Source organism: Chenopodium album, chromosome 10 (genome assembly GCF_948465745.1).
Source record: "Chenopodium album chromosome 10, dcCheAlbu1.1, whole genome shotgun sequence".
Taxonomy (NCBI): Eukaryota; Viridiplantae; Streptophyta; class Magnoliopsida; order Caryophyllales; family Amaranthaceae; genus Chenopodium; species Chenopodium album.
This window is the reverse complement of record NC_137843.1, coordinates 38,372,073-38,387,926: the sequence shown is the minus strand read 5'-3', so window position 1 is coordinate 38,387,926 and position 15,854 is coordinate 38,372,073.

The following is a 15,854-nucleotide window of genomic DNA, read 5'->3' as shown; positions in this document are numbered from 1 at the left end:
ATTTATGATGTTTTATTAATTTAAAGAGTTTTATTCTTAATTAAAGGTCCAATTTATTTATTTAATAATTTTAGGAATAATTTATTTTATAATTTAAAAATTTTAGGGCAAATTTTTTTTATATAAAGGAAATTTAAAGTCAATGGTATTTAAGGAAAGTCAAAATACTAGTTCGAATAGGAAATGGATCATCAAGGGTAGGAAGGAAATTTAAGATTAGGAGGGTTATTAGAGAGAGGGTATAAATACCCATCATGTGGACAAATTGAACATTGCCCAAGGTGGAGAATACCCAAAGGTAACTCTCTCTCTCTCTCTCTTCTTATTTTCTCTTTCTCTCTCTTATTTTCCCTTCCCCTTATTTTCTTCACACCACACGACCGACCACCACCACACACCACCGGCCACCACCGTAGGCACCAGCAAGCACGCTAGCAGCCGCGGTGAATCGACGGGAACGGCAACAGCCCAGCCGTGTGTCGTGACTGTGCGACTTTCGAATAAAAAAAATTCTTCTTTTTTGTTTTAATTTCATCCATCCTTGATCTAATTATTGTTTTTGGGTTTTGTGATGATTTTTATGATGTTTGATTATAAGTACTATCTATATAAATTTCAGATTTGGTTTTGAATTCAAAAGCTCCAAATTATACACCCTAGCTAGGTTTCTAAGTTTATGTATATTGATGGAAGTTGATTATGGATGATTGAAATTATTGAAATAAGTGTTTGAAAACACAATTACAGCAATTTTAAGTGATTTAATAAAGTTGGAAGTTTTTTATATAAGTTATAATTATGTTTCTAGAAAGGATTTCTAATTGCCTATTAATTGGGAATAAAAAGTAAGTGTTTTTAAATTAATTATCAGCTTGTTTTAGAGAATTTATGAGTGATTTAATGAGTGTATATATTGCTGGAAATTTATATAGAGTAGGTACAATATCTCTTTGTAATTTTGGGTTGTAAAATATTTACAAGTGAGTGACTTTATTTAGTCGTGGGGATTTTAAGATCATACTCAAGGTATGTTCGCGTACTTGGTAGTTAGTTGAGTATGTAGAAACATGCTAGGCTTTGATTAATTAACTCCAAGGTAGTATCATGTTAAGCATTGATTGAAATTGTTGTATGGATTGATGTTGGTGAATGATTTGTAAAGTATGGATTATTTATGGTGAATAGATGATTGAAATTAATTATGTTAGCATGCTGAATATGAACCACACTTTTATTATTGGCATGATTGAGAGCATGTTTAATTAAACTAAATGTTTAATTTGGTTTGGAATATTGAAAGGGAATTTTATTATGGTTCATATAATTTTTATTGATGCTATAAGCATAAGGGAGGAGATATTTAATTGTCTATGTACACGTGGACTTAAGGTGTTTCTAACACCGAGGGATGAGATTTGTGGCGCATGCGTTTAAGGTGTCTTCGACACCTAGGTAAATTAAAAAGGGTTCAACATTTAATATTAGAAAAAATTGTCAAAAATAATACAAACTTTGAGCGGTTCGCTAAAAACAAGTCAATATTTTAATTATTTCTGAATAATACAAATCCTCTTTAAATAAGTTATTTTACCTATAACTTATTTGGCCGATTAATTTTTTTATTTATCTTATAAAGTTGTTTAATAGTTTTAAAAAAATAATACAATGTCACGTGTTCCATATAACCTGTTCATGAGGTTACTAATCGGTTTTAACATGTTTAAAGCGAATACTCCTCAAAGTTTGTATTATTAAAAAATAATTAAAAGCTTGACTTTTTTTTGGCGGATTGCTCAAGTTTGTATTATTTTTGACAATTTTTCCAGATTATGTGGTCACTAATTATTCAAGAATTAAACTGGTATGTTTGATTGCTTGAATGACTATAATGATTGATTGTGTTATGGTTTGAGAGTCATCACCAAGTCTAAAAATATGTAAATAATGTAAAGTGAAAGAGATTACGCACCAAAACTGTTAGAACGTATATACTTCGAGTATGAACACATTGGGGGAGTTATGGGGTTTTATATTTAACCATAACTTCTATTAGAATACAGAACGCTGTACATTCCTTCTTATTATGCGTAGGAATTACGCCACTTTCGAGTGGTTCTTTATTCTGGCACGGTTAGCTCCCGTAGAGGGGAAAACCGTTTGATGTGTAATCATGCTAAATAAATATTCTAGTGTGTTTTGTTTACGCTTATGTACTCAGCTTTGCTGATTGTGTGTTTGTATGTTTGTTTGGCCTTGTCTTTGTCTTGGCCCTACGACGACCCATTTTTAATGGCGAGTAGTGGGGACAAGTAAAGAGGAGCTTTTCAGGTAATGAAGCATATTCATGATGGGCATGAGTGAAGAGAGAATCATTCTAAATTTTTATAGGAATGTGATGTAGTTTAATGCTTTAAATATTATGGGATGCCATTGGTTGAGAACTTATTCGAAAGAAGTTCTTTATCCAGTGAGATTCCTTGGTACTCATATCAAGATATTTATAACTATTGGATACTTGGCTTAACGTCTCTTAGATATGCTTTATAGTCTCAACAGGTCCTTGTTTATTGGTATCTTCAACTTTCTCCATTCGAATTGAGAGCCCTTTGACAAGCTTAGCAAGACCTTCCATGGTCTTTTGGAGTTTTTCAACATTTTCTTATTTGGCCGACATTGGTTTTTTCTTCCTGCAAACCGTATTTCTAAAGAAAATCTCTTGTATGTAGGAATTGTCTTGAACTAATCAACCCTCTTTCCTTGACCAAACACTGTGGAAAAGAAAACCATGGACACTTATTGTCAATCATATGACTCGAGCTCGATTCAATATACAACATATTAGGAAATAGCGTAGTTGTAGACACCTAATTGTGTCTCCCCAAAAACCAAACCGAGTGATGAGTACTTTTCACGTCTTTGATTATCGAGTTAGGTGAAGAGTTGAAGAGCGCAAATTCTTCATTGGACCTTGGTCCTCTAGAAATAGGTGGACCACACCTATATTTTAGAACATTTAATAAAAAGATTTGAACAATTTAAATTTTTGAACATTTAGTAAAATAATCCAAACATCGCATATTTTGAACATTTGGCAAAAATATCTGAACAATCGCAATGTACCATGCCTATACTTTTAAACATTTAGTAAAAAAATCTGAACAATTGCAAATTTAGAACTTTTAGTAAAAAAAATTCCTAATATCACAAATTTTGAACATTTTATAAAAATATTTGAATAATCGCAATGTACCACGCCTATACTTTTGAACATTTAGTAAAAAAATCTGAACAATCGCCTAGGTTTTGAGCAAGAAATGAAGTTTGTAGCGTAAATGGGCCTGTAGTTGATGGGCGTTAGAACGGTTGCACATTCCACACTCACTCAAACACATTTATAAACAAACATCCTACAAACCAAGCTCAATGATAAGTAAGAGTTCGGTCCACAAGGAAAGGGACATGGTTGCTAAAGATCTTAACATTTAAGCTAATTCGAAGTCTTTAGTGATTTGGGGGTTCGTCAAGTAGACAAACAAACTATTGTTCTAAATCAATGGATTAAAGACACTAGGGAATAGGATCCACTCAACCAAGGTAACTAGGCAAATAGGGAGTAAAATAGACAAGAGATAGCAAGGACTATATGTAAGATCAACCTCATGCAATTAGGAAACAACTCACACTACTAAACTTAGATTCCTCATTAGTTTAGCAATATAAGATATATAATCAAATTGCAATAAGTAATGACATACTCAATTCACATTTCCATGTCAAACTACGCATACCATGCTATCAAGCTCCTAAATCAAGGGTATCTCATACAATCAATTTAATTGCAATACAAACCTCAATACTTCTCCCACATTTACATAACTAACCAATAGGTTAAGCTTCACCCAACCCCTAGCAGAGAAAACTACTCACAACTCATCTTAATCAAGAATTAGGATTCTAACTACTTCAATAATTGGGGAAAAGTGATTAGCTATTGAATAAACTATTATCCAACAACAAATTATCAAGAACTAAAGAGATTCAGGTTACATGCAAATGCAAAGTAAACTCAGAAATTAAATGGATGAAGGTGGAAGAAGTTACTAATTGAAGCATCAAATGTTGAATACAAAGTGCCAAATCTTGAGAATAATCCTTGAAACTCATTATTACAATGATTGATTTGATAAAAACTAAACTAGATTATCAAAGTGGATTGTTTTAAACTAAGAGGAACTACTAAAAACTATGCTACTACTGTCTGACTCTCAAATGAACTAAGGGGGAAGTATTTATACTCCCCGAATTTAATAGGTTAATCTGTAAAAATAAGACGGATTTCCAACGAGGAGCACCCGCTCCTGAGCCAGGAGCGCCTGCTCCAGCTTGCCTCAGAAAAAGTCAGAATTCAAATAATCGGGGAAGAACGCCCGCTCCAAAGGCTCTGCATGCCCGCTACCCTGTTCTTTAGCATATGGAAGATTCTTCTTGCTAGGGGAGGAGCGCTCGCTCCAAGGAGGGTGCATGCCTACTCCTCCTTGCTTCAGAGTTGTGGTAGAAAGTACTGGAGTAGCTAGGAGCGCCCGCTCCAGCTAAGGAGCACGCTCGCTCCTCACAGGATGGGTTGTTGGGCAAGAAGTCATGATTTCGGTGGAGCGCCCGCTCCTGGAGAGGTGCACGCCCGCTCCACTAGGAGCGGGCTCTCCTTTATTTGATTTTAAGCCTTAAAAATCATTACACACTTTGAATGCTTGTCAAATTGAGTCATAACACCTGCAAAACATGGACAAACACAAACAAAGAGGGGGCAAGGCCGAGACACATCTTTTATATACAAAACGGGTTAGAAAAAGGGGAAAGGATAGCAAAACCGGGTTAAAATCACCACAATAAGTGGTCAAATAAACCAGTTATTAGTAGTACATTGCAAATTTTGAACATTTAGTAAAATATCTGAACAATCGCAATGTACCATGCCTATATTTTTAAAAATTTAGTAAAAAAATCTAAACAATTACAAATTTTGAATATTTAGTAAAAATAACTGAACATCTCTAATTTTGAACATTTAGTAAAAATATCTGAACAATTGCAATGTACCACACCTATTGTTTTGAATATTTAGTAAAAAAAAATCCGAACATCGCAAATTTTGAACATTTAGTAAAAAAATCCGAACATTGCAAAATTTGAACATTTAGGGAAAAAATCTGAACAATCACCTAAGTTTTTAGCAAGAAATGAAATTTGTAGTGTAAATGGGCCGATTGTCCAACTAGAATAGCTGGACCAGGATTCACTATAGACTTATTGGTTGAAGAGTCTCGTGAATTTCCCATTTTCTAACTTTTTCTTAAATTTTTTAACCCAAAGTTATTCATTTCGTGTCCTTAGAATTATTTATTTGTGTCCTCTTTATAAAAATGTCCAAACCAGTTTATTTTGGTCCATAATCTAGGTTCATTGATTGTGTAGTTGGATGGGGTTTGAAAAGAGCTTTCCAACGATATATTATAATCCAAATCCGACTTATAACGAATAAGTTATGGCCAAAATATTAAACAAAGCCCAAACCTGACTTAGGTCCATCTTACCTACGACCTAATGATCATGTGGAGGGTACATTAACCTTATCCCCATTTCTAAACCAATTAGGATTTATTACAAGCTTCTAGAATCTTCTAGGAGGTTGTTTTCAATCCTAAATTCATAAGGATTTATTACAAGCTTCTAGAACCTTCTAGGAGGTTGTTTTCAATCATAAATCAATTAGGATTTATTATTAGTGTCTAGAATCTTCTAGGAGATTGTTTTTAATCCTAAACCAATTAGAATCCACTAGGAGCATCTAAAAGTCTCTAGAAGGTTCTAATCAATCCTTTCCTAAAGATAAAGATAAAGAGTTTGAAATTGAATAAAACTCCGCTTTTTGATAATCCTAATCCCATTGGAATTGAAAGATGCTCAGATATGATTTTTTCCTTATAAATTTATCCAAATCTTAAATGGTTGGATAACCCTTGAAATTATCTTTCCAATGATATATTATAATACCAATTCCGATTTGAAAAAAAAAAGAAATGAATGAAATACAAAACTCTATCCAAAAATGACACCGTCCATCTATTTCGGACATATATTTTATTCTACAAAAGATATCAATCTGATTCTAATTGGGTTGAAATGTAGACTTTCAAAGCTTTCCAAAGATATATTTTTTATCTTATTCCAATTTTTGGATCAAAAGTTATGACAAAAACAAAAACCGCAAAAACTGTTGTCCATCGATAGAGTTTTACTCCAATTCGAATTTGGATCTTTTTCTAATCCTTCGACCCACTTTTTCCCTTAGAAATAGAGGTAATATCACCTCTTTTTCAATCATCAACAAGCTTGCTCATCAACAATCATCATCTAATCCCTTCTCTAAGCTTTAAACTTCTTCTTTCTCTTTCTTAATTTCTAGCCTAACCTTAGCCTACACATCCCAACACACATCCATTGATACTTTTCCCAAACAAACACCATTCTTCCTTTGCGAGACTTCAATACTCCAAGCCCTTCTCGAAGTTGCCTTCGACCTCGACGTGAAAGGTTGATAGTTTTGAGGGTTTAGTCCCAAATCTATATTTCAATTGTTATTTGATTTCTTTATTTGATTTAATCTTTCTTGAAGTTTACTAACGTGTGTATTGTTTTGATAGAAAGAGGTACAAAGAATTAAAGTAAGTGATTCGATTTCTTGCTTATTCGATATCTATAGAAATCATATTTATAATATTATTTTAATTCCTAGTATCATGTTAGGATGCTTTTATGATTTCTAGTATCATGTTAGGATGTTTTTATGATATTTAGTATCATGTTAGGATGTTTTTAATATTCCTAATATAATGTTGTTTTCTAGTATCATGTTTAGGATAAAGCTTTGATCTTTATTATTAATGACATGCTAGGGTTTGTTATTAATTCGTTTAGTATCATGCCTAAGATCTTATTAATTATGTTTTGATTATGTTATGATGATGATTGTTGTGTTTATCAATTATATGTTGCTTGATTGTTCATGATTTATTGTTATTGCTTGATTACGCCCCTTTCTGCAAGTTTAAAGGGAATTTGTACTTGAAATCACACCTAATAAGATAATTAATAATTTGATTTAGGCTAATAAGATTTAATTCAAGTGATCACCTATAATAGATTTACTTGTGCATCAATAAACAACCAACGTAGATTACATTTTCTTAGGATTAATTTGATGGATTTATGTAGATCGAGAAGAGCACATGAATATCATAAGAATTAAGTAGAGGCTGATTCAAGGCGGGTTCAACCTCTTTTAGGTTGGATCCGTATCATCATCCCCGAATATCCAGTCATGGTTCCAGAAAACTATGGAGTTAGCGATCTCAGTGATCGTGAATAGGGTGTAACCTTTACACCCATGAACGGTTTACAAGTTACTAAAATTTGTTGGTGACTCTTTTATCTTTATCTTCTTTCCTTTTGGACTCTACCATGCTTAAGTGCATGATCACAGTGGGGCTCAAAGTTGAGTGTTGAAATATTCCCTACAATAGTTTATGAGGTGAATAATATATGTGGGAAAGCATGTAAGAGGAAATTATGCAGGAAGGGTATATGTGTATAGGGAAAGTATGTGAATGTGGAAATTGTCTAAGAAGGAGGATGTAATGTGTGGAGAGTTATGTAAAAGAAAAGGTTGTATTCGTGGAAAGATATGGAAAAATCGGGGAATAGGATGGACCCCCAACTCAAATGACGGAAATGATGACTCATGCATGGTCTCAAGACATGGTTATGGTGTGTAAAAAGTGTGTTAAGACTCGTGAGTGTAAGTGATATTTACAAGACTCGTGTCATGCCCGTGTGACTAGACATGTGGTTTACCTCAAACAAGACCACGTAAAGACTAGATACTGACATTAAACCAGTTAATCGTGATGGTGAGACTCGAAGTGAAGACGCTGAAAGAAAGATGGAACCATCGCGTGACAATGGGGACTACCGCGTGACATTGGCTCCATTGCAACGCATCTAGCATGAAAGGAATGGTGTCCTTCGAACAAGTGTATTATTTCGATAGAGGGTTCGGAATTATTAGAAAGCTAATTATTCAGTGAGGTCAAGTGATCGGAATGCTTGGGTGGAGGCCGCTTCAGATTAGTTAGATTAATGTATAATTAATATTACAGCTTAATCTTGACTGAATCCTTCGGGTCACACCCAAGAAACTAACGAACCAATGCGATGAATTAATTCGAAGGAATTAATGAGTGGCCTGAGTAAAGTGAACAAAGACATCGGATTTCGAGCTTAGAGCGTCGGAATCGAATCTTAAAAGTCGAGCCAAAATTTAGGAATTGGCAAGACGGGAAAATGCTTCAAGTAACAAGTAAAAACCCTAGCCGTGCGAAATTCTAGGGAAGCGCGCCAAATAGAAGTGCGCCACGTGGCAGCGCCATGTGGCAGCACACGTGGCAGCCACCAAGTGGCAGCGCACCACACGGCAGCGGGCCGCGGACCCAAGTGGCGGGTCATGGATGTAGGCTAAAAGGTGGCAGCCCAACCGAAACCCAACTTGGGGCTCAAGGTTGGGTGCCACATGGTTAAATCACAATGCATGTGAGTTGCCTTGGGCAGCAAGTGAGGAAGTGGTCCTCACCTGACCATGTGACACTTGTTACTTTGTTATTCCTTGAATTCAACATTCTTTCTATGTGGGATCTTTTTGTGAAAAAGTCCCAGATTGAAAGATGAGTGGAATTCATAAGGAAGCACTCCTTATAAAAAGCCAAGGCATACCTTGGGATTGTTCATTTGAGTAAGGTGTTGAAAACGGCATCTCCATTGAGAAAACCTATGAACAGATATAATTACTCGCGTTTAGGTCGGGCTTAGCTAACCCCTAAGCATTGGAAAATTTTCGGGGGTCGAGTTGCGGGTGGACTTCCGTTGGAGGTTCTCGTGCGAGCGAGATTTAGAGCTTTCGAAGTAAGAGCTCTTTTAGTGAGCGAAGCACGCGCCAAAGGTATTAATCTCTATCTTAATCTTGTTGTTTAAGTTAATTATGCTTTATGATTATATTTATTGTGGGTGTGGTCTTGGCTCGGGTTTTCTTCCGCGATGAGTCGGACTCATCGGAACCCAACAGCAGTATCGGAGCCTTGCTCATTTATTTTTATAATCATATTAAAGTTGTCTTCAGCCCAGAACCCATATTTTCGCCCAAAATAGTGAATTTGGGTGGAAAAGGTGTTTTGGAAATGGTTTTACTCTTTCAGGACTGTGTTTTTAGCCAAAAAAAGGACCAAAAATGCCTTTTTCGAGGGATTTTTCGTTTTGACGAAAATTTTTAAGCCTTTCTAACCTTGAACCTTAATGGCATATTTATGGTGGTTATGTATTTGGTTCTTTCCTTAATTCATATGCAATTTTAAATCTCTTTAAGCATGGTTACTTGGTAGTAATTGGTGCTTTGGTGCTTGAAAGTTTGGTTTTTATTTTCACATAATTGCAAAGTCATTGCATTAAAGTGTGAAAAATTTGTTCTTTGAGGCTTCTAAGTACTAAAGATCCAATCTTTAATTATTTTAAGTGGTTGGAACTTTGAGTTTTTAAATTCCATGAATTTTTGGTTGAACTTTTGATTTAATCACGTATTAAGTTGATTTGAATCATAAAGTTTGAATCTTCTGAAGGAAATTTGATTTATCTTCATGTTGGAAGATATAATTTTTCAAGGATTCACAAGTTAAAGTTGAAATCTTTATTTGAATATTTGTGTTCATAATTCCAACCCTCCTTTATTTTGTCAAAATCTCATGATTAATATAAATTAATTACATTAATAGTGAGTTATTACCCTTGTTCATTTTGTTGCATCAAGTTAAACCAATTTTATTAAAGAATGATTCTTGGAAATAATTTTAGTTATGTGCACCTTGATGAATTTTTATTTAAGTTGGACTTGTAATAATTTTTCATTTTTGGCTCATTTTATTAATTCTAAAATTAATTTGGAATTAATTATTTAGTAACGCAAAATTTGGGTTAAAAACTCGGGGATATTGCACGGAAATCGAGGGCAAAGCATACCTTGGCGAGCCGGGGTGCATATCAGCCCGCATGTGGCTGCCAAGGGGCTGCCTTGAGGAGGTGCGGCCATGTGCGTGGCTCGGCTATTGTGGTGTTGGGCATGCTATATATGTATTTATGCATGTTGGTTCTTGATAGGGGTTAGTGTGTGTGGACATTGATTGCGAAGCAATGTGGTGCAATGAGCACTCCAAGTCTTGGTGCTAGGCACTTAGACATTTTGGACTACGCATTTTTTGTGTTCTTTTTCCGTTTTAATTATTTTAATTAATTATTTTGGTTTTAATTATTTTAATTTTGAGGCTAGGCCTCGGTTTTTAGCGGCATTGGCAAAATTTAATTTTGACAAAATTTTAGGTTTACCGACTTAATTAATTAGATTAATTAAGATGGATGCGGAATTTAGTGGGAGCTTCAATTTTAATTGCGCTAAATTACATAATTTGTTAAACAACTTTGACTAGTTTTAATTAGGCATGTTAATTGGATTAACGACCTAAATTAGTTACTAGTTTATGCGTGTTTTATGCATTTTTACTTGTTTATCGTTGTAAAATGCATGGGCCATTCACAAATAGTGAATGGATGAATGGAATGTATATTCTCTCACAGGTTTTATGAAATGGCAACTAGTGGGGCCCGATTAGGATAGAAAATGCGGACTGGGATCCGTAATGTATTTTTGTAAATCTAAATACGGTCTGTGAACCGTTGATTATTTTTGTACCTTAATATTTAGATTAGTCCTAATCGTAGATACTATTATTTGCATAATTATGGTCATGTCTTGAAGACGGAGTTTCTTGGAAGACGAAGCCATGAAGTTGCAAAAGCCGTCCCTTGAAGACTTGAAGACTCAAGGGGTCATGCTAGTTGCCAAATGCATCTTTATTTATGTTTTCAATATATATATTTATAATTACATATATGTGTGATTTATATGTTAGATGCATGTTTAGGATTTCGAATGTTGGGATAATTAATTAAGTTCACTTAAATTAACCAACATAGAAACCCTAGGTCCCTAAAATATTGAGTAAAACTTGTCATTCCAAAACAACACTTATCGACCTATTGAGAGTAGTGATGGGCTACGCCAAAGCGAGGCATCACTATTATTCCCTAGGATACGTAAGGTATGATGTTGGTTTTGGTTATACTCAACGACATGAGTGATGGAGTCCTAACATGTCGTAGCAAAGTGGATAAGTTGTTGAGAGAGCATTAGATGCGACGATTTATCCAACCAAGAGTGGCTTGGAGCCATTAGCAAAGAGATGCTTACATTAGAAGATAGAGTGTTAAGACAAGCCATAGCATGCTTAACCACTCTTTGTTTCTTTGGATCTTAGAATCACCTTATTCTCGCCAAATGGGGACAAATTTAATGCGTGGATAAGACGCTTAATAAGATTGAAAATTTGCATGAATGCTTTTAAATTTCAAACTTATTATGTTACTTTCTTGATAAATGGTTATACTTTGCACTTATATTTGTAGAATTCCAAATCAAACTGTATTGTTTTCCATGATTGGTAAAGGAAATTTTTGAGAATAGTCAATACTTGACAACCAACATATCTTTTTGCTTTATACGCTAGTGAGTACAACTCATTGATGTATTAATTCAAGTATGAATTAAAGGAAAAGATGAAACTTTGTTATAAGGCGCATTAGATGCTTAATTATGCCTAAAAAGTATAAAAGTCAAAGACTCTTAAAGAAATGATTCTGAAAGATTATAAGATAAAGTATGATAAGAATTATAGGACATGAGGAATAAAGAAAAGGAATAAGATTCCATTTCCACTAAAGAGTTCATTTTATTCTAATTAACTTAGCAAGTTATTATCTTCACAAGTATTAGATACTGCTTGAATATTACACTTTGAAAGTGACCTCAAACTATTGAAGATAAGCTAAGTTATTGACTTACAAGCTTAGAATGAAGCATGAAGAGCTACATTAGTTGTAAGGTCGTATGCTTTGTTTAAAGACCTTTTAAGCTAAGGCTGGAACAAATAAATAGTTATTGTGTTCCATAATCAATAAACAATCTGTTAACACACGGAAAGACTCACATTCAAAGTAAAGAGCAATAGTTGCAAATTTATTTGAATGGCATGGCTGTCTAAACCATGAGTCAAGAATACTTGATTATAAACAAATATTTCCCTAATATGAAAACTCACAAAGTTCAAATCACATACATGATTTGTGTTCCAGACATCTTTATCAATAACAAGAACGTACTCAAGGCTATATAGGCCCTTGACAGTTGATCGATTCAGAATTGTTCTAAGACAAGCAAGTCTTACTTGTTAAAAACCGACAAAGTAAAGAGCTATTGTTCTTGGTATAGACAATTGACTCCGAAAGCTAAAGAGGATTCAATTACTTCAACGTTTCACGAAGAATTTGAAAGAATATGGCTATATTCATCAAATGTGAACAAACTTGACCTTGAATAGTTCAAGAGTTCAATAAAGTACAGAATCGACTTGGCATGATATCAAAACGTCTAGATTAGATCGAGCGATGTTTGCTTAAGCCAAGCTTGACCATTACAAAGTTATGAAATTGAAATTTTCATAAATAACTCCACAAAGAACATAGTGTGTCTTTACGGAGACCTCGATGCCATTTAAAAATGACTCGAACAATGATGGATCACATCCCTTCCTATAAAGTTCTTAAAGATTTGCACAAATGACTAATGTTACACTAAATAAATTGTCGGAGCTAAGAAAGGACACCAAATTCAGTTATGGATAGATTAACTTCTAAACGTCTTTTCAAGTATATGTCTAAAACTCTTAGTCTCAGTGGGAGCTCACTAGCTCAGTGGGAGCTAAGTGACTCAGTGGGAGTTCACCGGCTTAACAAGAGTTAGGTGGTTCAGTGGGAGTTTAATGGCTCATTAAAGGCTAAGATTGCTCAAGTGGGAGCTAACCGTTTGTTTCACAACAAACTTTTACCCAATGACAATATACATGTCTCTTTGTAAGCATTCAATTGAGACTACGGGCATTACCTCCACAACCTAAATGAGAACATAATATTTGTTGCTCTAAGTGGTGTCTTTTTGGAAAATAACACATTTCCAAAACGATAAGTGGGAGGAAAATGAACTCGATGACTATTGAGCTTAGCAACAAACTAGAACAAAGAATCTCGAAAGACTTAAAAGGGCTTCATGAGAATGATTGACCAAGAATACTCAAAAGGACTTTACAAGTGCCTTAAAAGAGAATTCATTACTCATAAGACTACTGATAGTAAGGGAATAATTCCTTGTAAGATAGCTACGACAAATCCAAATTCCAAATAATGGTTAGAGGCCATAACATCCGAAATAGACTCCATGTTTGAAAATCATGTTTAAAACTTGATTAATTTGCATGAAGGTTGAAAGACCCATCGATCGCAAATAAGTTTTCAAGGAGAAAACTAACAAATGTGGAAATGCATATGCATACATAGCTAGATTGGTGGAAAAGGATATAATTAAATTCACGGAGTTGATAAAAACCTATTCACCTATCGGAATGCTCATGTCTTTTCGTGGTTATTCTAGCAAAATTGCACATATGAAATATGGCAAAATAGATACCAAAATCGCCTTCCTAAAATAGGGTTTTGGAAGTGACTATGAAAATAGTCTAAGGGTTTTGAAAATCTAAATAATGCTAGATTTGAAAGCAAGCACAAGAAATCCATTATGGGATTGAAGGAAGCATTGCATAAAGGAATTGGAACGTGTTTTCTCATAATGTTAATAAAAGGATTGGCTTATGAAGAAACATAGAAATTCTTATGAATAAGAAGTTTAGTGGGAGCAAGAGTCAATCTTGTAAGGTCCAACAAGAAGTTTACGAACTCTGTTGTAAATTAACTATCAAATGCAAAATGCTTAGATTTGAAAGTATTTTCGACAATGGACCAAGCAAAAGACGATACTTATTACATATTGGGTATTAACAACTATTGTATACACTTAATAAAATGTTTGAACGTGTAAAGAATACCGTGTTAAACATGAATTGAAGGACTTTGAAAGACTTTCGACCCACATGTATAAAACTAAGTAAATGTTTGAACTAAGTATGAGCTAGGCTAAATACTAAGTCAAACAAGAAAGACTCTAGTAGAGACTTTCAACCATATCACATAGCAAACAGTTTAGCAAGACTCAGTGAAACTGGATGAGCTAAAATGTAACATGGGTGGAAAAAGAGTGAGAATCATTCTATAATTAAATCCATCATGTACGCTACAATATGGAATCGTCACACGACTTACTTTCTTAGAGCATGTAAAGTATGTATATAGTACCAATCAACCTGAATCTATGTAATAGATCGTTAGATTATGGCCAAGAACATCCAAAGTATTTGAATAAGTAACAGGATGAGTTCTTGACTTGTGGAAACAAATACAAGTTGAGAATTGATGTTGCAAGCACAAACCTTAACAAGGAAACCGTTTATAAGCACGAGCTAACAATAATTCGTGGCTTGAGAATGGTAACATGGACGTGCATCCATGTAATGTGCTTGAATTTAAAGGTAAATTTCCATGATCAAAAGTGATTAGGGTATCCCAAATCATTGTGAGCCGTTTGGAGTGAAACCCAAGCAAAGCATCATCAGGAAGTCTACTAAAATATATGTTGAGAATATTGTTGCCTTAAAGGCGATAATAAAGAAGATTTTCTATGGAAAGATCGTTGTTGAACGTTAATGATTGTAGGTTGTCAAGTTGAAGATCTCAATCATGAAAACGAATGGGAGCCATCACTTGGACAATAAATCCTTAATCACATATAATCCATGACACTCTCAAATTTTATCATCTTATTATGAAAATGATCAGTAATGAAGATGCTAAGATTAGCAAAGTAATTATAACTAAACCTATGCAATAAGTGAACAACAACATTCACAATTGCACGAAAGAAATCAAGCATATTAGATATGGTGTGATTTCTATAAATTTTTTATAAAGAGTGTTACTCTTAAAACATTTAGAAAACCCATTTATCATAAGATAAACCATTCAAGTTTTGGAGTAATTTAAAATTTCATGCAATTTTATCACTCCGTTTGCTATTTAATTATGGTTTAGGATTAAATAATGAGTCCATTCGATTATGAGAATATTCAAAATAGGGTATCAAGACCAGTCTTGATAAGGAAACACCTACTAAGTTAACATTGAATATTATAATCGATAATTATCCCTAATCAAGGTCATTTAAACGATGGACGATTAATGATCACTTAAGATTAGTGTTTAGTTTGATTTATAGCACTGTTTCTTTTGCTACAAGGACATGATTGTCATAAATTATTTGCACAGGTATTCAATTAGAACCATACTAGATCAACCTATGAGAATACTTTAAAAGATTAAAAATCGTCATAAGTATACTTCTCATTATGGCTATCGGAACCTATTTCCTCGACCATGAGTATTGTGAGTTCTCTTGTTTGAGTACTTGTCTGCTTTGATGTTGTCAAACGTCTGCCGTAAAAGGGGATTATAACCGCATCACTCGGGCGGCTAGATCTTCTCAATAAGAGAAGCTACATTACAAGACTGGGAATGTCCCCCCTACTAAAATAGGGAAGATGTCTTTGTTTTTTACAAGGCCTCTCGAAGAGCGAGACTGTAAAATGCATGGCCGTGCTCGGATGGATTTTAAAAATCATCTGTTTATTAACAATCGGACT